Raw genomic sequence first — 24,436 nt, forward strand, 5'->3', positions numbered from 1 at the left:
TGGTTGCGGTGGTCGGATTATGTAATGAGTGGTGGGGGGTCTGTGTTAAGTGGTCAGGCCTTATGTAATGAGTGGTGGGTTGTCCTGTGTTATGAGTGGTCGGAGGCCTTATGTAATGAGTGGTGGGGGGTCCTGTGTTATGAGTGGTCAGGAGGCCTTATGTAATGAGTGGTGGGTTGTCCTGTGTTATGAGTGGTCGGAGGCCTTATGTAATGAGTGGTGGGGGGTCCTGTGTTATGAGTGGTCGGAGGCCTTATGTAATGAGTGGTGGGGGGTCCTGTGTTATGAGTGGTCGGAGGCTCTCTTTGTCTCTCATCATTGTCATTCCGTCATAGGATAGACCCAAATCTCTCCTTCTTTCTCTCCGTCTTGTCTCGTTTTGTTTAACTTTAATCATTTTATCTTCACGAAGGTTCGAGTGAGTGTAAAGTGTTCATTTATACAAGTGTTATAAACTGTTTTTTGTACATTTTTTTGAATTAGCCACCCAGCCACATCAATGGAATAATAATGTAATAATAATAATAATAATAATAATAATAATAATAATAATAATAAATGGTGGTAATGTGTAATGGTGTGGTGGTAATGGTGGTGTAATAATAATAATAATAATAATAATAATAATAATAATAATAATAATAATAATAATAATAATAATAAGAAGAAGAAGAAGAAGAAGAAGAAGAATTCATAGTAAATGAAATTTATAATAAAATAAAAACAAAATTGAAAATAAAATAATAATAATAATAATAATAATAATAATAATAATAATAATAATAATAATAATAATAATAATAATAATAATATTAAAGAACCATAAAAAACAATGAAAAAAAAAAGATCAAAAGTGAGAAACAATATATGTATGTTGTGTTGTCAATAGTAAGAGAAACAATTGAGACCCTGCATTTGTGTGTAAATGAGGCAGAAAGTCAGATTAGCATCCTGGGACTTGGTCACAATTTTCGTGATGCCATATGGCAACAGGGTCCACCATTAGACAATACATTATGCTTCCAATATCTTCCCAGGCGGTAGTACCTCCCTGTTTGGTAGCTGCCTTCTACCTACTACCATGTGATATACAGTAACGCGTTCGTTTTTACAGGTAACATATTTGTTTGTATGCATAATATTAAGTGCTCATTTATACATGTAATATAAAGTGTTCATTTGTACAAGTAATATAAAGTGTTCGTTTGTACAGGTAATATAAACGATTCATTTGTACAGGTAATATAAAGTGTTCGTTTGTATGGGTAACAAAGTTTTCGTTTATACAGATAATACAAAGTGCTCATTTATACATGTAATTTAAAGCGTTCGTTTGTACAGGTAATATAAAGTGTTCGTTTGTACACATATAAAGCGCTTATTTGTAACCGATCTCCATCCTATCATTAATTGGCATCTCTTCCTGGCTTCCCCTAGAGTGATTGAGCATTTAATATGTTCTGGTTGAGAAGAGGAGAGAGAGAGAGAGAGAGAGAGAGAGAGAGAGAGAGAGAGGTTGTTTATGCCAAAGAACCTGTGAACTGTGATATTAAGTTACGTGGCTGACGATATGTGGGTTTAAGCAAGAGTAAGATTTTTCCATGTTTGTTTAAAAGAGACCCAGATTCCACTGTTGTGCTGAGTCAGCTGGTTGTTTTCTTAAGAGAATGCAAAGTATCACAGCTGTGTCTAGTTTAAGCATGTTGTTTAAGCAAGAGAACCCTTGGCCTGGCACCAATGAATCGTGGAGTGTTTTAAGCTCTAAAGGGCATATTAGGATGAAGGTAGGGATGCAGTGGCAATTCGTTACATCACTCGCCTCGTAACGTAAGGGGCGCTGGGTCGATCCTGGGGTCTCCTAGTCCACCCAGTTGTAAAAAGGTACCTAATTTTGCATTTGTGGATGTGAAGAGACGATCGAAAGCAGTGTGCTGTCTCCTTACTGTTCCAAATGTGCAGCCATGCCTTTGATACCCACTTTTACTTTTCAGGTTAGGTTAGGTTGTCACACTAAGTTTTATTTGGTTAGGTTAACTTGGATCAGGTAATATTAGGTTAGGTTTGATTATGTTGAAATTTGATTAGGTTGGGTGTGGTTAAGTTAAGTTAGGTTAGGAAATAGGCTCGGAAATTTTTAACTCATCCCCCGAACTAACTTCAGCAACAGCAGGAGCAACAGGTGATGATGATGATGATGATGATGATGATGATGATGAAACAGGGGGGAAGAAGAAAGCCAAATGGAACAAAGAATATGAAAGGAGGTGGAATGGGTGGATGGACAAAGGAATAAACCAAGGAGAGAGGAACTTGTGAAATTGTCTAAGAGAGAAGGAATGAGTAACAATAGAGAGAGAGGCGCCTGAGGTAGAGGTCGATCTTTCACCATCATTTACCTCGCCACTCTGGTCTGATCTACAACTTTTCCACTACTGTTATTTCCATGTTTACATCACATCTGTAATTCAACCAACTTTCAAAAGATGAAAAAAAAAAGTCTTTGTCGATATGAATTCCCACTTCTCTAATTTTGTGTTGAGTTACGGACGTGACAACAGCATCTGAGACACTGTGAACCTATCCAGGCACTGCACTGATATGTAGTCTGTTTGCACTTTAGGGAGATTCTCACCTGGCGGTTAATTTTTGTTCCGATATGAGCTTGTGCTTTGGTTTTTTAACCTTGTACTTACACCATATCTAGGAGTTATCACGATAAATATACTAACCAAGTCTTAACAATGTAACTCGGCCCATTGCTGAGTTATGTTGCCGTAAACACAGACCGTTAATTACACCTAGATGACACTGTCTGTGCCAGATCCGAGGAGGCCATCGATGTGTACAATAACAACAGACGCAGAGAGACGACGATCCCCCAATGAGACAGTTTACACATCCATTAGCGAGATGATTTTATGCCGTAAACATACGCTTTTAACTAAATTAATCCTACCATTTTACACGAAGTGGAAGAAAATGAATACCGAGTTCTTTTATCAACGATTATATCCGGGTTATAAAAAAATATTGACGGGAAAGTAGTAGTTGTGTCCTGGTAATAATGACAGGTAATATTATATAAGAAAAACGGCATTTTATAGTATAAAGTACATTGTTAATCATCCAAAAATTTATCATATTATACACGGTATATTCATAATACCTCTAGGTTACTGCACATATTGGTGATATAAATGATTTGGAGCTCATATAAGAAGTGTCATTATATAGTATATAATAGACTGATAATAACATAGCCTGAGTCTCAAGTGAAGAGTGATGCTATAAGACATATTGACCAAAGAGAGAAGTCTATCTTTAACGTCATGAAGCTAGCTTTCAAGTTATATAATTCTTACAAGCGATTTTTTTAAGTACATACGAGAAATATATATTACCAGTAGTTGCGGTAGTAGCGATAATTTTAGTAATAGTTGCAGTAGTAGCGATAATAGTGGTACTGAGGTAGTAGTGGTGGTAGTAGTTGTAGAAGTAGTTACAGTAGTTGTAGTATCGGAAGTAGTGGTATTATTGGAAGTAGTGATATTATTAATGGTAGTTGTGGTACCAATGATGGCACTTGGGATAGTAGTAGAAGTAAGAGTAGTAGGAGTAATATTTGGGTAGTAGTGGTAATGGTAGCTGAGGTGGTAGTGGTGGTAGTCGTGATGGTAGTGGTGGTAGTTGTGATAGTGGTGGTAGTTGTGATAGTGGAGGTAGTAGTGGCAGGGTGTGTGCTGGGCTGGACAATCTTGTGAATTATTTATATCGTCTGAGGAGGGGAAGCTCTTACCTCTACATGTATGTATATATGTATGTATGTATGTACTGTATGTATGTGTCAGTTGTCATGGGACTTTCAGACCGAGAGGAAGGGCTTATGGAAACTCGTCGTGTAAAAATGACATATATTACACTATTTACATTCACAGTGCAAGTTTTCATGTTCAAATATCTCCAATTACTTCACGCACAACTCGGTGGCTATCTTGCACCCCACGTCGGCGTGTGTATACCAGGTTTGGAGTTCCTGGTTCTCCGTGTTGTCCGGTCCAGTCGGTGGCTCACGCTGCTCTGCTGTGACCATCACCACCACCACACGAATATGTATCGGTTGCCAACTAATCCTAATACAATACATTAAAAGTTTTACACCTTATACCCTATAAAACAGAATATGGCTCTTACATAATGTTTTAACAACCAAAACTAAATAACACACTCATATAATAAAACATCGTAAATCAAAACATTAGAAAACTTATATAATCATACAGGCCGTGAACCACTCTCATTGACATTGGTCGTTCTCGCGTATCACCTAATTAGCCAATCATAGACAGCGGTGTGGGCCGACATGTGACAGTATATATGAATGTATGTGTGTGTGTGTGTGTGTGTGTGTGTGTGTGATGTCCCTCCTTGATACCCACAACATTGAGGAAAAGCAAAGTTGACAAGCAAAAATAAGGAGTGAATAATCTAGAGGTTGAAATACGTGGATGCAGCAAGTAAGGAGCACACACACAAGAACCACTTACCGTGTCAGACAATTTAAGTTATGAATGGGATAAGAAGATTACCAAGTAAACTGAGTAATTCGATAACATTTATATTAAGTATTGATTAAGATGGTTAAATAGGTACATTATTTAACATAAGTAAAACACTCAATGTGCAATTATCAAAACAAAAATTACACAACTATGCATCTACCAAAACACACCAGAATATTATCTAATTATTCATACTTTAAACATTAAATACACCTACGATATACACCAACACAAAAACCTGATAGAAATGGCAGCTCAGGTAGCAAGTCTAGGTTATGATGGCCAACCACAAGGAACCAGGGATTAATGCCGTAGTCCACTACTATCAAACCATCACAACACCACCATCAGTATCCTTTCATACAATTCGTCGTCCACACCCGGGAAGTAAAGGAACACCATAGGCTGCAAAAAAAAAAAAAAACACTCAACCTACCAGACAGACACACTTGCCTGGATTCTTCCTTCTCATAGTCAGATGGGAAACTGGTTCCGAAACGGTACTCACTGGCGTCGAGTAGCTTCGTGTGAAGCAGTTTCTTCTCCTGGTGTCAACTTGGAGCAAGTGATGGTTATGGTGGTAGAGAGAGGAGGGGACAGAGTCGTCACATCTCCCCCCCCCCCCTGAAGTTGGATCTTTTTGGGAAGATTCGGCTATGAAAATGAAGATGAGGTCCCGATGAGCGATGATGAGCTGGCTCTAGGTAATGTGTCGGCTAACAAGTTATCCTTCCCTTTGATGTGCCGTATTGTGATTTCGTAAGTTTGTAGACATAAGGACCAATGGAGCAAAAGCTGGTTTGAAAACTTGTTCTGATCCAAGAAAGTCAAGGGGTTGTGATCCTTATAAATCAGCCCTATAGGTAGCACTCAAACTTTTTTATTGCAAAGATGATGCTGAGCAGTTTCTTTTTAATGGTACTGTATGCCAGTTGGTGTTTGTTGAGTTTTTCAGAGTGATAGACAACAGGATGCAGGACCTCTTTACCATCCTCCTGCAGTAGAATAGCCCCTGCAGCATGATCACTGGCGTCGGTTTAAAGGATGAAGGGAAGATTAAGTTAGGGACGTCAGTATAGGATCACTGGCCAGGAACTGCTTCAGTTGTTCAAAGGAATCTTGGCAGAAAGTAATCCAGCAGAAAGAGTCTTTCCCACTGGTGAAATGGGTCAAAGGGCGGTGACAGCAACGAAGTTAGGACAGTAGCAACGGTAAAGCCCCGTCATGCCCAGGAAGCGCATGAGAGCCTTCGGAGTTGTAGGGGCAGGGTAGTTCAAGATGGATCCGACGTTGGCCTCCTTTGGTCGGACCCGGCCCTGTCCGTCCACTTGTCCCAGGTAGGTGACAGTAGCTCTGCAGAAGGTGGTCTTGGTGATGGTCAGGTGCGCCTCCTTCAACCTCTGCAGTATGGTCGACAGCTGTATTAGATGGTGGGACCAAGTCTCTGAAAAGACCAGAATGTCAACCAAGTACACATGAACATCTTGAGGCCTTACAAGAGGTAATTCATAAGTCTTTGGAAGGTGGCTGGACTATTCCTAATCCCAAAAGGCCAAAAGGAGTTATGAATGCCGAGATTGACTGGGCTTTTTTAGAGTCATGCTTGATCGTAACCTTTAAGTACGTCTAGTTTTGAAATGAATTTAGATTGACCAACTTAATCAATTAGATCGTATATTCTTGGTTAACTCGGCGGTAGTCTGTGTATAGGCATATCTGGCCACCTTCCTTGGGCACAAGAAGGCAAGGAGAAACCCAAGGGGAGCTGCTTCGAACTGCCAGGCCGTTCTTCAGCAAGTAGTCCACCTCATCTCTCATCTGGTGCTGTTTCTTCAGATGAAGTCTGTAGGGTACCTGGCGTACAGGAATGGTTCCAGGTGTTAATTCAACATCGTGTTTTATTATGACACAGTGGCCAAGGGTGTCAGAGAATATTATACGGATACTTTGAATTAGGGAGGCCACATCTTTGAATTGGTTTGGGCTCAGCTGTCCTATGTACGATGCAAGGTTGTTGAGAATTTCTGAGTTTTCCATACCACTCCTTGGAGTCGTTGTATCTTTAGTATCTACTGTACAGTATTTAGAAGGTTACATGGTAATCTCGGGGAGTCCTCGTCAGGTTCTTTACTTAGATAGGGATTGAATAAATTTATGTGGATCAGCTGGGTGGCCTTTCTATTTTTTGGTGTCGAAATGATATAGTTAACTTCATTAATTTTCTTCTGCACTACGTAGGGGCCATGGTACTTTGCTGACATGGGGGAACCAGGAATAGGGAAGTAGGCTAGGACTTTATCTCCAATACTGAGCTCTCTAATCTTGGCATGTTTATCATAGTGATGTTTCATTTTAGTCTGAGATGTTAACAGGTTTTCTTTTGCGAGTTGGCGAACTCTACTCAAGGTTGTTTGAAGTCTTTTAAGGTAATCTGACACTGTGGTTCTGTGGTCAGACGTAGGGTTAAGCCATCTCTCTTTGACTAGGTTTAAAGGCCCCCTAATCTTCCTACCAAACAGCATCTCAAAAGGTCAGTTGCCAAGACAATCACGAGGAGCTTCTCTTATAGCAAACAAGACATAATCCAAGCCTTCATCCCAGCATTCCTGGTGTTCACAACAATACCTGCGGAGCATGGACTTTACGGTCTGATGCCACCGCTCAAGGGCACCATTTGACTCTGGGGGATAAGCGGTGGACAGGGTCTGCTTAATGGCCAGCTCTTTGAGTACCTTTTTGAAGAGGTCGCTGTTGAAATTGGTACTTCGATCACACTGTACTTCCTGAGCAATGCCGAAAGTGGTAAACATGTGCACTAAATGTTTATTAATAGTTTTAGCAGAGATGTTCTTTAACGGGAAAGCCTCTGGATACCTGGTAATTGAACAAATGATTGTTAAGATATATTGGTTGCCTTTCTTAGTCTTTGGCAATGGGCCCACACAGTCAATTATTATTTTCCGAAAAGGTTCTGAGGGAACCGGAATGGGTTGCAAAGGATAAGGGGGAATTGACTGACAAGGCTTTCCCTTTTTTGACAAATGTGGCCTGATTTTATGAAATTTGTTACATCCCTCTTCATTGCAGGCCGATAAAAATCCTGCAACAATTTGCGGGAGGTCTTATTAATGCCGAGGTGTCTACCAAACCCTGCATGAGCGACCTCCATCACAGTCTTCCTAACTGACATTGGCAATGCTATCTGATGGGTCTCAGCCCAAGTGTCGTCAATCGTTAGTTTAGGTTATCTATAGAATCTAAGCAGAATACCGCCCTTGTAGTAGAAAGAAGGGTTTTTTCTCTATCTCCTCATCAATAGCTTCGTTATGAATTTTAGCCAATGTTGGGTCAGTCTTTTGCGCTTCATTCAGTTTTTCTGGGGTCATGAATTGAGTGAATAAATCATCATCGTAGTTCTGAGGTACTGCAGGCAATGAAGCATTACCACCAAGGTCCCCAGAACCAGTCTGTGTGGCAGTAGGTAATTGTGGAGGATCATCTATCTCATCACTCATGTCTAGCCTAGTGACAGCACATACAGGAAACAAATTTGGCTGCTCTTTCTCAACTTCTACAGTATTGTTATGTGGTAAGGGTGAGTTCTGAACTTTCAATCTGGGAACAACCAAATAAATTGACAACCAAGTCATTACTCAGAAGGAGGATTGTATCAGGTATTGACAATGCTGAATCAGTAACACCCACAATCACTGTACCTTGTACAAGATCACACTCTATATAATGTTTTGCCAAATAGACAGGAATTGTGGATGTCAGCGCTTTTAGATATACATTTTCCCCTGTGAAATATTTATGAATGTCTGGAAATGCCTTCCTCAAGATTACAGTTTGTGCTGATGTAGTGTCTCTGACAACCTGAACTGGATGTTTCCTTGAATTAAGGGTGCGTGAAACTGTTTCCATTGATTTGAAAGCTTTGAGAATATCCTCCCGAGAATTACTGCTGGGCAGGTTAGCTGAGACCACTGGTTTAGTACAGCTTGCCTCCCGAGAAATTTTGCATTTAGGTTCAGGACACTCCCTAGTTACATGACCCTCTTTCTTGCAGAATCTACAGATTGGTAATTTGCTCCAAGCACCTAGCTGACTCTGTCCACTAGACTTATCTACAGGGCCCGGTTTTGAACCTACAGAGGACTGTACATTATAAGGCTTTTTCTTTTCACCAGGAGTGTGGCCATGGACTAGCGCAAAGACATCTGATACTTTAGCTGCCTTAAGGAGATCAGTCTCCTCCTTATCTGTCAGGTGTAGCATGCTTTGATACGGAACCTTTCTTTTGATTTCCTCTAGTACTATGAGGTTGACTAATACCTCGAATTTGTTGATGGCAGCAGAATTAATCCATCTGTGAAACGCTCTTAGTTTTTCAGAAGCAATCTTTGTGTACGTTTCGGTATTTAGTTCGTTAAAGTTACGAAAAGTCTGTCAATATCTCTCAGTAGTAATTGAATATGAGGCAAGGATCGCCTCTTTGCCATCATCATAATCAGTGTTGCTTTGTAATCCTTCACAAACCTTTAGAGCCTTTCCAGAGAGTTTCGGTCTCACTAGTCAGATTCAGTGGTCTTAATGCCACCTAAAATGATTGGCAGTGGACTAGAACTCCCTGAAAAAAAAGTATTCAGGGTTGGATTCTGAAAAAAAAAACAAGGTGTGAACTTTATACACTTTGTGATGTCAAATGTCTTTATTTCTTCACGCCTACTGGACTGTTTCAGCTGCAAAACTTCCACCTCATGCTCTCTCTCTCTCTCTCTCTCTCTCTCTCTCTCTCTCTCTCTCTCTCTCTCTCTCTCTCTCTCTCTCTCTCTCTCTCTCTCTTTCTTCTCTTTCTCTCGAATTGTAGAGTGCCAGTTGCATTAGGCTGTATTCCTACAATACGCACTAGGAAACACCAGCTATGCACTTGAAATAAATTTGTTGTAGTCACTACTACAACCAAGTTGTTGCTTACTTACGTTTAGAAAATTTATGTTCATAGAGGTGAGCTCTCTGTGTCAAGAAACAGATGAAGCACGAAGGTCTCGAGAAAAGTGGGTCTCAGGTCGGCCTATGTGGAAGGACGGACTCTCTTTAGTTTACTTTAAAAAGATAACTTTATGTGGTGGAGTAGAGTGTATTAAGTCAATAACTGGTTACCAGTAATATGTCAGGTGACTGTAGCATTCACCACATTGGCCAAGTGCGAAAATGAGCAAAGGGTATTGGGAAGCAAAATAATTTTACAACCACACTTAGGAGACTTTCACCTGTGCGTTGTTACAAGACTGATAGCAGGGTCAATTAAGCAAAATTCTGGTGTGAATTCAAATAGATCCCGGATATGCCCCTATTATGTGATCTCGCCTCCTTGCTACCCACAACATTGAGGAAAGGCAAAGTTGATAGACAATTTTAAGTTATGAAAGGGATTAGAAAATTATCAAGTAAGTTGAGTAATTTAATAATTTTTATTAAGTTTTGATTAAGATAGTTAATTAGGTTCATTACATAACACAAGTAAAACACAAAATATGCAGTTCTCAAAACGAAATTGACAACTTTGCATCTACCAAAACACATCAGATTATTACCCAACTACTCTTTCTTTAATCATTAAATACACCTACTATAAACAACAACTCAAAAACCTGATAGAAATGGCAGCTCCTCTAGCAAGTCTATGTATGTATGTATGTATGTATGTATGTATGTATGTGTGTGTGTGTGTGTGTGTGTGTGTGTGTGTGTGTGTGTGTGTGTGTGCTTAAGTGCATGCGTGCATGTGTGCGTGAGTGCGTGAGTGTGCCGGTAACTGGGTGCCTAATGGGCCCAGGATCGACCAGCAGTGGATCTTGGAGTAACAGTAGGCCCCAGAGGGACAGCGCATAGGCCCACGGGCATGTGGACACGTCTTGGCGCCTGCCAACCATTTCCCTGCTGCCCTTCTGATTAACTTTAAGTATAAGGCTACAGGAGTAAACTCTGCACAAAAAATCTGTGGCGGTGCCCTGCACCAGGCATACATGCTTGCAGAGCTACAACAAGACCCCAAAAGCGGTTTAGGCTGAAGAGGTGACCATCATGGGAGCCCAACGACTAAAATGGTGGTCGAAGGCAATGCATAATGGACAGGCTACTAAGGAGAAACCCAACAAACTGGCCTATTGGCAGTCCATTGCAACTCTCTCTCCCCCCAGTCGTTGCAACACTTGCACCACTGGATCAGGAAAAGGGAGAACCAGGATGAGTGGTTGCTGCCTGCATTCCTGCATCACCACATAAAGCAACTCATGCACAGCCATCATTCAGCTCATCATCCCCAACATCACCATCAAAACCTCTGGATGAGTGGTTATAGGGACAGGCAGAGATGACTACTGTGAGTCTCTAGTCTCAACTCTGCACATGGGCAGTACAGATAAGATGGTCGTTTATGCACTAGGATCTAGGTAGCAGTGCAATCCGGTCCTGTCTGTTCGACTGAGTAGCCGTTTCGATGAGCTACTCTGCTCACCCCACATGGGTAGGGGGCTAGAAAAGGTGCCGTAAACATAGCCTGCCCAAAAAATCAACCTGACTCGGCAACCGCACCCAGTAAGGTCATCCTTATGCAGTCGAAAACACAAACAAAATCATAGATCCAAAGAAAAACTAATAATACAACCTCTTATGGTCGTTGCATGGAATGTCAGGACCCTTCTGGATAATGGAACAAATTAGCATCCTGAAAGCAGAACTGCCCTTGTGGCAAAAGTTCTGGCTAGGTATAACAACGACATAGCAGCTATTAGTGAATCTAGCCCCCTAGACGAGGGTCAACTCACAGAACGGGGGTCTGGCTACACCTTCTGGAAGGTGTGGAGAGAAACCGCATTTATGGAGTTGGCTTTGCCATCCGCCAACGCATCCTACACAGGCTTACTGAAATGCCTATTGGGATCAGTGAGTGCCTTATAACGCTCAGAGTCTCACTGAGTCACTCACGTCATGCATTTTTCATCAGTGCATACGCTCCAACACTTGATGAAGGGGATAACATTAAGGAGGCCTTTACACCGACCTCGACAGAGTGCTAACCTCTATCCCCAAAGAAGATAAGGTTGTGCTTCAATGCCGGAGTTGGCAGAGATGCCGACATCTGCCAGGGAACCATAGCGGAGAAATAGACTAAGCAAGTGTAATCCCAAAGGCCTACTCTTCCTGGGCAAATGTGCTGCACACAACCTCACTATCACCAACACCTTGTTTGGGCAGGCCGACAAGTTCAAGGGTTCGTGGCAACACCCACGATTCAAACACTGGCATCTCATTGATTACATCTTTGACAGAGAAAAAGATCGGCGAGATGTCCTCATCACCCATGCCCTGCGTGGCTCAGCTCATTGCAACATCGATCATCTGCTCATCAAAGCTAAAGCTCTCACTTCACGTCGCCCCAAAACGGCGAAGGCAGCAAACCTCCAGAAGAGGTTTTAACACATAGGCTGATAAACAACTCCACAACAAACAACTCAAATCCCAGTGCCAAATGGGATATTCTCGACACTGTCATGACAAAATCCTGCAGAGAGCCCCTCAGCCAGATCGAAAGAATACACCAGGACTGGTTTGATGAAAATAACCCGATGATAAATGTGTTGCTTTAACTGACTAGTAGAGCAACCCTCAGCCTCGGACCAAAGCTGATACCTTCCGCAAGAAGAAAGCAGCGACCCAGCGGGAACTTCATAATCTAAAGATCAACTGGTTTAAAATTAAACTATGTGAAACAAAAAAATATTGCTAATCTGCACAACATTCGTGAATTTATCAATTCCACTATAAAATTTTATGGGCCAATCACTCGTGGCACAGACTCCCTCCGCTCATCCGAAGGTAACTCCTTAATTAAAGATGACGAAGGCATCCATCAGTGCTGGAAGGAGCAATACCATTCACTGCCCAACCGAAACGCCGATGTCGATGTCCTGACTACCCAACAGGTCCCTCAGGATCCAGAGTTGACCCACCGCAGCTATCTTCCAATTCCTGGATGAGGTAGCTACTGCTATGAAACAGATGAAAAATAACTAAGCCGAGGTCTATAAAGCAGGAGAACCTCTGCTTACGTCTGCTGGAGAATATATGGGAAAAAGGTGGAAATCCCCCAAGCTCTTAAAGACGGCTCCATCTTCAATATTTATAAGAACAGAGGAAACCAGTCAGACTGTGGCAACTACTGCTGGAACTCGCTGCTGTCCGTAGCTGGCAAGATTATCGCCCGAGTCCTCCTAATCAGAATTCTTCCTGAGGCGGAAGTCTTCCTCCTAGAATCCCAATGTGGCTTTAGACCATCATGTGGCACCGCTGACATGATATTTGCTGCCCGCTAGTTACAGGAAAAGTGCAGAGAACAGCATCGTGACCTGGATATGGCTTTCATTGACCTTACCAAGGCCTTCGACTCGGTCAACAGGAAGCCCTCTGGTGGACCCTCAACCGTTTTGACCGGCCACCAAAATTCATCGCCATTGTGAAGCATCTCCACGATGGCATGAACGGCAGTGCACAATGGCACCCATTATGAGTTCTTCCCCATCAAAATGGGGTTTAAACAAGGGTATGTACTGGCACCAACTCTCTTTTCCATATTCTTGGCTGCTTTCCTAATTCGTTTTAGTGCCAATTTATCCGGCGGGGTGGACATCCAGTACCGGTTGAAGTGTCTTTTCAACATACAACGACTCCAGGCAGGAACAAAGGTGTCGGCAGCTTCCTTTACTGAGCTTCAGTATGCTGACGACCTCACCCTTGTTGCTCATACTGAATGCGACCTACAGGAGATCCTGAACACCAGCTCAACGGTACTACCATCTCTAGTGTTACCCATTTTCGGTATCTCGGCTATTACTCGTCCGACACCCCAGACATCGATGAATAAATTCAGCATCGGATCAGATGTGCATCTCAAGCCTGTGGTAGAATCCGAAACTGTTTCTTCAGCTGTAGGGAGCTGAAATTAGCTACAAAATTACACGTATATCGAGCAATGGTCCTTCCCACCCTCCTATATGGCACTTGAAAACTTTCATCAACGTAGTTTACGTTCCATCCTCCGAGTTCGCTGGAAAACATGAGAACAAATGCCAGTATTTTTGCTGACATGAACTGTAGAAGCATATAGGGTACCATTATCCATGAACAACTGCACTCAACTGGCCATGTTACCCGCATGGAAGACAGTACACTACCAAACCAGCTACTTTACCGTCACCTAACGAATAGTAAATGTAACGCTGGCAGGCAACTGAAAAGGTATAAGGATAGTCTTAAGTTAAACCTAAGAAAGTGCCAAATCGACCCTCTCACCTGGGAGACGATTACTGCATACTATAACGCTTGGAGGAGCACCACACAAGAAGGTGTCAATACTTTCGAGTTAGCCCAACTGCATACCGAGACAGACAAGTGCCAACGCCAGAAAGACGCTTCCCCCGCCGCTCCCGCACGAGATGTATCCCCGTACCTGTGCAACATCTGTGATCGACCCTTTAGTCACCTCAGAACTCACCAACCTAGGTGACATCCTAAATAACTCGTATCATTGTATCATAGCTGAATGATCGTCCTACTCGATTTCGAGTGACAGGAAAGTGGTAAGTAGTAGTTTTGAGTGTGTGTGCGCGCGCTAGCGGTGACTTGGATAAACTATGTACTAATAATTTTTTTAAATCTTATATTAATGAGAAATGCATAAAGTTTTTGCATCTTTATTATTATTTTTTTTTTTATTATTATAATATTTTTTTTTTAATTTTTTTTTATTATTATTATTTTTTTATTATTATTATTTTTTTATTGTTATTATTATTTTATTATTAATATTATTATTATTATTTTTTTATTATTATTATTTGTTTTTATTATTATTATATTATTTTATTTATTATTATTTTTTTTATTATTATTATTATTATTTTTTATTATTATTATTAATTTTTTTATTATTTTTTTTATTATTATTTTTTTATTATTATCATTTTTATTATTATTATTATTATTTTCTTTTATTATTATTATTATTTGTTTATTATTATTATTATTATTATTATTATTTTATTATTATTATTATTATTATTATTATTTTATTATTATTATTATTATTATTATTATTATTATTATTATTATTATTATTATTATTATTATCATCAGTTATTATTATTATTATTATTATTATTATTATTAATATTATTATTATTATTATTATTATTATAATTATTATTATTAATATTATTAATAATAATAATAATAATAATATTATTATTATTATTATTATTATTATTATTATTATTGTCACCTTGCCAGTAACTCCAGGACAGAGTATTGCCATTAATCCTGTCTGTCTGTCTGTCTGTCTGTCTCTCTGTCTGTATGTCTGTTACTCTGTTTGACTGTCTGCCACTAGTGGTGTCTTTCCGGATAATCTGAAAACTGCTAAAGTTCACCCAGCATATGAAAAATCTGGTGATAAAGGTCTTTTCAAGAGTTACCGTCCCTATCAGTCCTCCCAGACTTAAGATACTGTAGAAGCTAGCATGTAGTAGATAGACTAAATTCTTTCTGCAGTGTCAATAACATCCTTACAGACTCTCGGTTTGGATTTAGAGCTAGAAGGTCGACTGAGAGTGCTCTGCTATCCTTTACTAATAACATCTTAAACTCCTTTCATGGCAGTCAGTTAACAGTCGGTATATTCCTGGACCTCTCTAAAGCCTTTGATACTCTCGACCATACCATCCTACTTTCAAAGCTTGAACATTACGGCGTTAGGGGCCTGTCCCACAATTGGTTTACCTCATATCTGTCTAATAGGAATCAGTATGTCTGCTATAATACTGTTATCATCAATCTGTCTCCTCACCAGTTTTGTTTGGCGTCTCTCAAGGCTCCATTATCAGTTCTGTACTGTTCTTGTTGTGCATAAATGATATAGTCCACTCCAGCACACTCATAAAATACAACTTATCTGCAGACTATAGTAATCTTTATGCCAGCAACTCAGACCTCCCTTCCTTGATGAGAACTATGAACACTGAACTGACTAAAGTCAGGACCTGGATAATAGGTAATAAACTGATCTTAAATCCCGAAAAACCCACTACACAATCTTTCACAGAATGAAAAACATACCCCGAGATTTGGATCCCCTGTATCTTTTTTTTTTTTTTTTAACAGGAATAGCCTACCCGGGCACAGGTCATCGAGCTACAGCAGGGCCCGAGGGACGAAAAAATAGGAGTGATATAAATTGCAAATAGAAGAGAACAAGAGTATATTAATCTACACTTCGAAGATGCTGGAAAACCAGCTTTTTGAAGTGAGACATATTTTGAGAGTATGGAAACACAGAAGAAGGCAGAGCGTTCCACAGTTTGGCTGTGTGAGGAAAGAAGGATGCACTATAACGGGGTATTCTAGGGTGACCAACTTCCACACAGAAACGGTGGGCATCGCGGGCAAGATGAGTGTTACAAGACCACGGCCATGCCGGCGGTACACAGGCTGCCAAATCCACTGAATATTGCCAGAGGTGTGAGGAGAGTGAAGTGTGTGACGCACAGAGCTGTGAAGAGAGAGGTGTGTGACACCCAGAGGTGTGAGGAGAGAGAGGTGTGTGACGCCCAGAGGTGTGAGGAGAGAGAGGTGTGCGACACCCAGAGGTGTGACGAGAGAGAGGTGTGTGGCGCCCAGAGGTGTGAGGAGAGAGATGTGTGTGACCCCCAGAGATGTGAGAAGAGAGAGGTGTGACGCCCAGAGGTGTGAGGAGATGTGAGACCAGAGGTGTGAGGAGAGAGATGTGTGACGCCCAGATGTGTGAGGGAGAGAGGTGTGGAGAAGAAGTGTGTGACGTCCTTACATAGGTGAGAGAGAGTTGTGTGACCCCCAAAGGATTGGAGAGGTGGACACCCAGAGGTGTGACGAGAGAGGTGTGTGGCGCCCAGAGGTGTGAGGAGAGAGGTGTGTGACCCCCAGAGATGTGAGAAAGAGAGGTGTGTGACGCCCAGAGGTGTGAGGAGATAGAAGGGGTGTGACGCCCAGAGGTGTGAGGAGAGAGAGGTGTGTGACACCCAGAGGTGTGAGGAGAGAGAGATGTGTGACGCCCAGATGTGTGAGGAGAGAGGTGTGTGGAGAAAGAAGTGTGTGACGTCCTTACATAGGTGAAGAGAGAGTTGTGTGACCCCCAAAGGATTGGAGAGAGAGGTGTGAGACGCCCAGAGGCCTTAGGAGAGGTGTGAGACGCCTAGAGGCGTGAGGAGAGAGGTATGAGACGCCCAGAGGCGTGAGGAGAGAGGTGTGTGACGCCCAGCGGCTTGAGGAGAGAGGTGTGTGACGCCCTTAAATAGGTGAAGAGAGAGGCGTGTGACGCCCAGATGCGTGAGGAGAGAGAGGCCTGTGACACCCTGAGGTCTGAGGTAGCGTTGTGATGCCCTGACATGTGTGACACAGTGATATGTGACGCCCTCAACCGTGGACAGAGAGAGAGAAGTGTGTGACGCCCTGAGGTGTAAGGGAGAGAAAAGTGTGTGATGCTGCGAGGTGTGTGACACTGTAATGTGTGAGGAGAGGTGGGGGTGTGACGCTTCAAGGTATGAGTAGAGAGAGAAGTGTAATGCTCCAAGCTGTGTGACGCCGTAAGGTGTGAGGAGAGAGAGGTGTGTGACGTCCCAAGGTGTGAGTAGAGAGAAGTGTTTGGCGCTCCAAGGTGCATGGCATCAGACCACCAACACCCTCAATGACCAACTCTAATGAAGAAACCTAGAGATCCCCTCCCTGGCCCCCTTCCTGCCTCCTCCCATGCCTTTATCCCTGACTTCCTCCCTCTTTTCCCGACTTTCTCCCTTGCATCATCCCTAGTTCCTTCCCTGCCCCTTTCCTTGACTTTCTCCCTAATTCCGTCCCTAGCTCCCTACCTGGATCTCTTCCTGCCCCCATCCCAGACTTTCACCCCGATTCCGTCCCTGGCTCCCTCCCTGTCTCCCTCCTGGACATTCTCACTGATTCCATCCCTAGCTCCCTCTCTGACTTTCTCCTTGATGCCGTCCCTAGCTTCCAACCTGGTTTTCTCCTTGCCGCCATCTCAGACTTTCACCCTGATTCCGTCCTAAGCTCCCTTCCTGGCTCCCTCCCTGTATCCTTTCCTCCCTGACTTTATCCCTGATCCCTCCTAGACTCCTCGCTAGCTCCCTCCCTGGTCCGTTCCTTAGCTACCTCTCCGGCTTTCTCCCTTGGCCCAATCTCTGGTTCTCTCCATAGCTCCCTCCCTGGCTTCCTAGCCTCCCTCCGTCGCTATCTCCCTAGCTCGATCCAACCTCCCTCCGTGGATCCCATATCCTTGACTTATTCCCTGGTACCATTTCCAGCTCCCTCCCTCATTTTCTCCGTGGATCTTTCCTTAGCTCCCTCCCTGACGCTCTCCCTAGCTCCCTCCCTGACGCTCTCCCTAGCTCCCTCCCTGACGCTCTCCCTCAGGGTTGCCAACTCGGATTTTCAAATGTCGCTAGGCTGGTACCTAAAAGTAGCTAAATGTCGCTAAATCTTCCATGGAAAGTCGCTAGCTATTATTCCCCCCCTTCAGTAATTTGATGCAAATAATATTTTCATAATGCCGACTATAATGGACGGAGTATAAATAAAATGCATTTTGTAAAAATATCATTTTTCAGATTTTCTGTGAAATGTGGCGCAAGAATATTGCATATTACCCCAGAACACTTTGATCTTTTTAACCTGAGTTCACTGCCTGCCTTGCTGTCACTAAAACATACTTTACACACTTCACTTAAGTGTTCTTCCACACGAATAGAACAATGTTCAGCAACAAACATGGCCAGAGTTCCCTCCACTTTTTTTGCTTCACCAAGTTTCTTGAATGGTAAAATTGTCCGTCTTTCTGCACTAAACGGCTATTCTGCTTTCTTGTGTTTTTTAGTGTTTTTGTGTTTTTCAATGTCGCACAACTTAGCAGACAAAGTACACTTGCAAAATTTACGAAATCCTTTTTTATTATCTCCTGGCACCTCCAGAAGCCAATTTTTGTATCTGTCATCTCTGAGCCATTCCTTCTTAAATCCCTGCGAATACTGTGGCTTACCCATTTTCTATTGGGACTATGAAGGGTTCAAATTAATAAACAGCATGCAAACAAGCGGAAACTTTACTTGATGGTTTTTGGCACAGCGGGTGAACAGTGTCGACTTGCGGGGCAACTCAGGTATGGAGTCTATGGGTCACCCATGGTGGACGCGGATGAGAAGTTTGGAACCACGCAGGCTTGATAGAATTAATTCTATAAGATGTTTTGCTAATGTTCTTTAAAATTTAGCGTACTAATGAAATTCATATTGCATATCTGACAAAAAGGTAAGTTACCCAGGTGCTACAAAGGCGAAGGTAATAGACAAATGACGACACGGCAACATTAGCCATGGACGGGCTGACATCAAGTGATCAGGAAATAGACGTGTCCCTCCTTCTGTACCACGACCCGTTCAAATGTATTAAACTTTTCTTATTATTTATTGTCCCTGTAACCCCGTTGCTATATATTATGGCTCGAAATTAAGAAAACTGTTTTCATGGACAGTCCAAAAGTATCCAGAAAGTCGCTAGATTTCTGTGGATATCTCTAGATTTGCGACAAGTCGCAAATCGCTCTAAAATGTCGCTAGAAAAAAACAAAAAGCTCTAGATCTAGCTACAAAGTCGCTAAGTTGGCAACTCTGCTCTCCCTAGCTCCCGCCTATTCTAGTCAATAAAGGTATATGGGACTAGACATATATTATATTGGGTAAGAGTAACGAAACCCAATTGTCTGTTTCTTCTTTTATTGAAAAATTATTGTTTATTTAATTCCAGAGTGTAAATCAACCGTAACTTCCACTATTTGTGAGTGTGAAGGGAGAGGACGGCGGCTATGTAAATAGACCGTTTAATCACGTCCTTTTGATGTGAGATTATGAGTGTGACTGCTATGAGTAGTGGACCCATCGAGGGAGATCGGAATAGGCACGTCGTCCTCCCTCGAGGGAAGACGGAGCCATCCATGACGGCTCTCAAATAACGTCTTCCTCTAGTCAAGGGTATCAATCTACTGCCCGCTTTAGGTGGCCAGGGAGCCGGCTACTTAATGCCTGAACTCAGCATAATATGACACAGCTTCCCGTGGGCACACCTTATCACATGCACTGAACATGTCACTTCATAGCTAGTGGAAAGTTACAGGGGATGAATCAGTATATAAATCAAATGTAATTAACCCATTTATATAATACTTCTGTTTATGAAACAAGGGCCATTACACTCCTAGCTTCATCCCAAACTCACTCCGTTGATCCCTCCCTGGCACCCTCAGACTTTCTCTTTGGTACCACCCATAGCATCCCTCGTTCCCTAACTGGCTCCAACGCTGGCTCGTTACCCTCCATATCTCCCTCTCTGGCTCCCACCCTTGCTCGTTCCCACCCTGGATTTTTCCTTCCCTTCCAGACTCGTTCTCTCCCTCCCAGCCTCGTTCTCTACCTGGCTCGTTTCCACCCAGGCTCGTTCCTTATCTGGTTCCTGTTCAAGTTATACTTGGTTTCTGACGGCTCAAGGAAACACAATCTTCACACATGCAGTTTACTGCAAGAGGTCTCTACAGTGGTGCAGCAGGAAACAATCTGTCTCGCAGGGTAATACACATGATCACGATACCTCGTGCTATGTCATCTAACTACTTAGACATCCAACTTCATTCACACCGCCAGGAGGCAGCACTCATGTACACGTCACTCACTCCACTAGAGGACAGCAGTCGTGCTCACGCTCATTCACGCCACACAGTGGTTTACTCGCTCGGCTCCTTCGCATTACATAAACACCACACAGTTCCCTCCCTCCCAGGCCTGTTCTTTATCTGGCTTGATTCCTCCCTGGTTCTCTTCCTCTGGGGTTCGTTTCCTACCTGGTTTCTTCCCTCTCAGGCTCGTTCCCTTCCTGGTTTCCTCCCTCCCAGTCTCGTTCCCTTCCTGGTTCCCTCACTCCTAGGTTCGTTCCCTCTCTGGTTCCCTCCCTCCCAGGCTCGTTCCCTCCCTCCTAGTCTAGTTCCCTTCCCGATTCCCTCCCTACCAGCTTCATCCACTTCCAGGTTCCCTCACTCCCAGGCTCTTTCCCTCCTTGGTTACCTACCTCCCAGGCTCTTTCCCTTCTTGATTCTCTCCCTCCCATGCTCATTACCTCCCTGGTTCCCTTCCTCTCAAGCTCGTTACCCTCCCTGGTTCCCTCCCTCCTAGGCTTGTTCCCTTCCCGGTTACCTCCCTCAAAGGCTCGTTCCTTCCCTGGTTACCTCCCTCCCAGGCTCGTTCCCTCCCTGGATCCCTCCCCCCAGGCTCGTTTCCTATCTGATCGCCTCCCTTCCTGGCTCGTTACCTCCCAGGCTCGTTCCCTCCTTGGTTCCCTCTCTCTCAGGCTCGTTCCCGCCCTGGTTCCCTCTCTCTCAGGCTCGTTCCCTCTTTGGGTCCCTCTCTCTCAGGCTCGTTCCTTCCCTGGTTTCTTCCCGCCAGGCTCGTTTCCTTTCTGATCCCCTCCCACCATGGATCGCTTCCTCCCAGGCTCGTTCCCTCCCTGTTTCCCTCTCTCTCTCTCTTTTCTCATTCCCTCCTGGTTCTCATTCCCAGGTTCGTTCCCTCCCTGGTTCTCACTCCCCCAGGCTCATTCCCTCCCTGGTTCCCTCCCCCCACGCTTGTTTCCTATCTGATTTCCCTCTCTGGCTCGTTTCCTCCCTGGTTCCCTCCCTGATTCACCTCACTCCCAGGTTCGTTACATCCCTGGTCCCATCCCTCCCTGGTTCTTTCCCTTTCATGCTCGTTCCCATACTAGGCTCCCTCCCTCGCTGACTCGTTTCATCCCAGGTCCGTTCCCTACCTACTTCCCTCCCACTCAGGCTCGTTCCTTCCCTTCTAGGCTCGCGTCCTTCTAGGTTCATTCCGTCCCTGATCTCCTCCAACCCAGGCTTATTCCCTCCCTGGTTCCCTCCCTTCTAGGCTCTTACCCTCCTGCTTTCCACCCGGGCTCGTTCCCTCCCAGGTTCCCTCCCTCCCAGACTCGTTTCCTCACAAGCCCATTCTCTCCCTGGTTCCCTCCTCTCCGGACTCGTTTCCTCCTGGTTCCCTCTCTTTCATGCTCGTTCCCTCCCTGGTTCCCTCTCTCTCAGGCTCGTTCCCTCCCTAGTTCCCCTCTCTCAGGCTCGTTCCCCCTCCCCACACACACTTTGCTATCACTCGGAATCGAGTATGACGATCATCTGGCTATGATATGATACAATGATATAAATTTTTAAAGATGTCACCTTTGTTGGTGAGCTCTAAGGTGACTCGAGAGGCCGACATAGGATCGGCAGTCGACAGATGTGCACGTGTGGAGTACTAAATCTAATGCTGGAGGAGTGGCGGCAGCGTCATTAAGACGCTGACGCTTGTCTGCCTCAGTATGCAGTCTTGCGTTTCGGTGTGGAGTTATCGTCTCCCTGGTGAGGGGTCCGATTTGGCACCTTTCCAGGTATGTCTTAAGACTTATACCTTTTACGTTACCCGGTAAAGAGAGTTGGTGCCATTACACATCTTTGTTTTGCCATCGTTTGGATGGGGAAGAACTCAGACTGGGTGCAATTGTGCAGGACACTGCCGTTCATGCCATCGTGGAGTTGCCTGAAAATGGCAACCAAAATGACTGACGGCTTTTTTGTTGACCGAGTCAAAGGCCTTGGTAAGATCGTTGAAAGCCATGTACAAGTCACGAAGCTGTTATCTACGCTTTTCCTGTATCTGGCGGGCAGCAAATATCATGCTAGTGATGCTACATGAATGTCTAAATCCATATTGAGATTCTGGGAGGATGTTTTCCTCCTTAGGAAGAAGTCTGTTTAGGAGGACTCGGGCTATAATCTTGCCAGGTATTAACAGCAGCGAGATCCGTGGCAATTGCACAATTTGAACGGTCTCCTTTGTCCTTTTGACGATGGAGACATTTTTTAAGATCTTGGGGGATTTACTACTCCCATAAAATGATGTAGTCGATGAGATGTCAATTTTTGGATCATGGGTGTTGCCAATAACCGTTGAACTTGTCGGCCTGCCTAAGCAAGGTTGTCGGTGATAGTGAGGTTGTGTTCAGCATTCATGCAGAGGAGGAGTAGGCCGTTGGGATTACACTTTGCCCACTACGTTTTTTCCTATGGTTCCCTGTCATATGTTAGCGTCTCTGCCAACTCTGGCATTGAAGTCACCAAGGAGCACTACTTTACCTTTTCTGGGGTTAGAGTTTAGCACACTGTCAAAGTCGGCGTAAAGGGCCTCCTTGAAGTCATCCTCTGCATCCAGTGTTGGGGCGTATACATTGATGAAGAATGTCAGGACGTGAGTAATTCAGTGGGACTCAAAGCGTCACGAGGCGCTCGTTGACCCCAGCAGGCATTACAGTTAGCCTATGTGGGATGGATTGGCGATTGGCAAAGCCAACTTCATAAATACGGTTTCTCTCCATAACAGGCTTACGCTTCCGGAAGAATGTATAGCTGGACTCCTGTTCTCTAAGACGACCCTCGACTGGGAACATGGACTTCAGTAATTGCTGCTATGTCGAAGTTGTTACCTACCAGCTATTCTTTCAGAACGTTAATTTTTGCCAGTATCCAGAAGGATCCTGACATTTCATGCAGCGACCAAAAGAGGTAGTTTAGTTTGCTTCTGCTTTGATCTGTTATTTAGTTTCCGATAGGATGACCTTACTGGGTGCGGTTGCCCAGTCAGGTTGTTTTTTTAGGCAAGCTGTGTTTAGCGGACCCTTTCTAACCCCCTCCCCATGTGGGGTGAGCAGAGTGGCCCAAACAGGACCAAATTGCACTGCTTCCTTGATCCCAATGCATAAACGTACAGCTTATCTATGCCGCCCTTGTGCAGAGTTGTGACTAGAGACACCCGGCAGTCATCTCTGCCTGTCCCCATCGCCACTCGTCTCTCGCAATTGGGCTATTGGGTGTTTAGAGGTTTTTATGATCATGGAAGGTATGATGAGCTGGATGATGCTCACACGTGAGTTGATTAATGTGGTGAGGCAGGAGCGCAGGCTGCAACCACACATCTTAGTTCTCCCTTTTCCCGATCCAGTGGTGCAAGTAGCTGAAACAACTGGGGAGAGGAAGAGTTGCAAAGGACTGTCGATAGCCCAGTTTGTTGAGTTTCGTCTTAGTAGCCTGTCCAGTGTCCATCCTGCATTTCCTCCATCCGCCGGTGTAGTCATAGGATTCCTTTGTTGGTTACCTCCTCTGTCTATTCAGCCGTTGGGGTCTTACTGGAGCTCTGTAACCAAGTCTGCCTGATGTGAGGCTTCACTGCAGATTTTTTGTTTGTGGTTTACTCTCGTAGTTTTATTCCTATCAAGGTTAATCCGCAGGGCAGCGGGGCAGTGATTGGCAGAAGGCAGTGTGTCCTCATATAGGTGGGCCTATGCGCCATGCCTCTGGGGCCCACTGCTGCTCCAAGACCCCCTGCTGATTTAGCCTGGGGCCACGAGGCACCCAGTTACCGTGTGTTGACACGACTAGGCACAGAGGGAATCTAGATGGTGAAGAGGCTGTGCTCTTGTTCACCAAGAGGGCTAACCAACGGCATCAGCCAAAAGCGAGAGGAAGCAAGCAGTGCCCGCATCTTAATACTAACATAATGCTGCCACACTAGAAACATTACACCACCCTGTGGGCACACACTCACACACACATACACATACACACACACACACACTACACTTTATACATTCACATGTATACACTAAACACACACACACACACACACACACAC

Source organism: Homarus americanus, unplaced genomic scaffold, assembly GCF_018991925.1.
Source record: "Homarus americanus isolate GMGI-L3 unplaced genomic scaffold, GMGI_Hamer_2.0 scaffold32583, whole genome shotgun sequence".
Lineage (NCBI taxonomy): Eukaryota > Metazoa > Arthropoda > Malacostraca > Decapoda > Nephropidae > Homarus > Homarus americanus.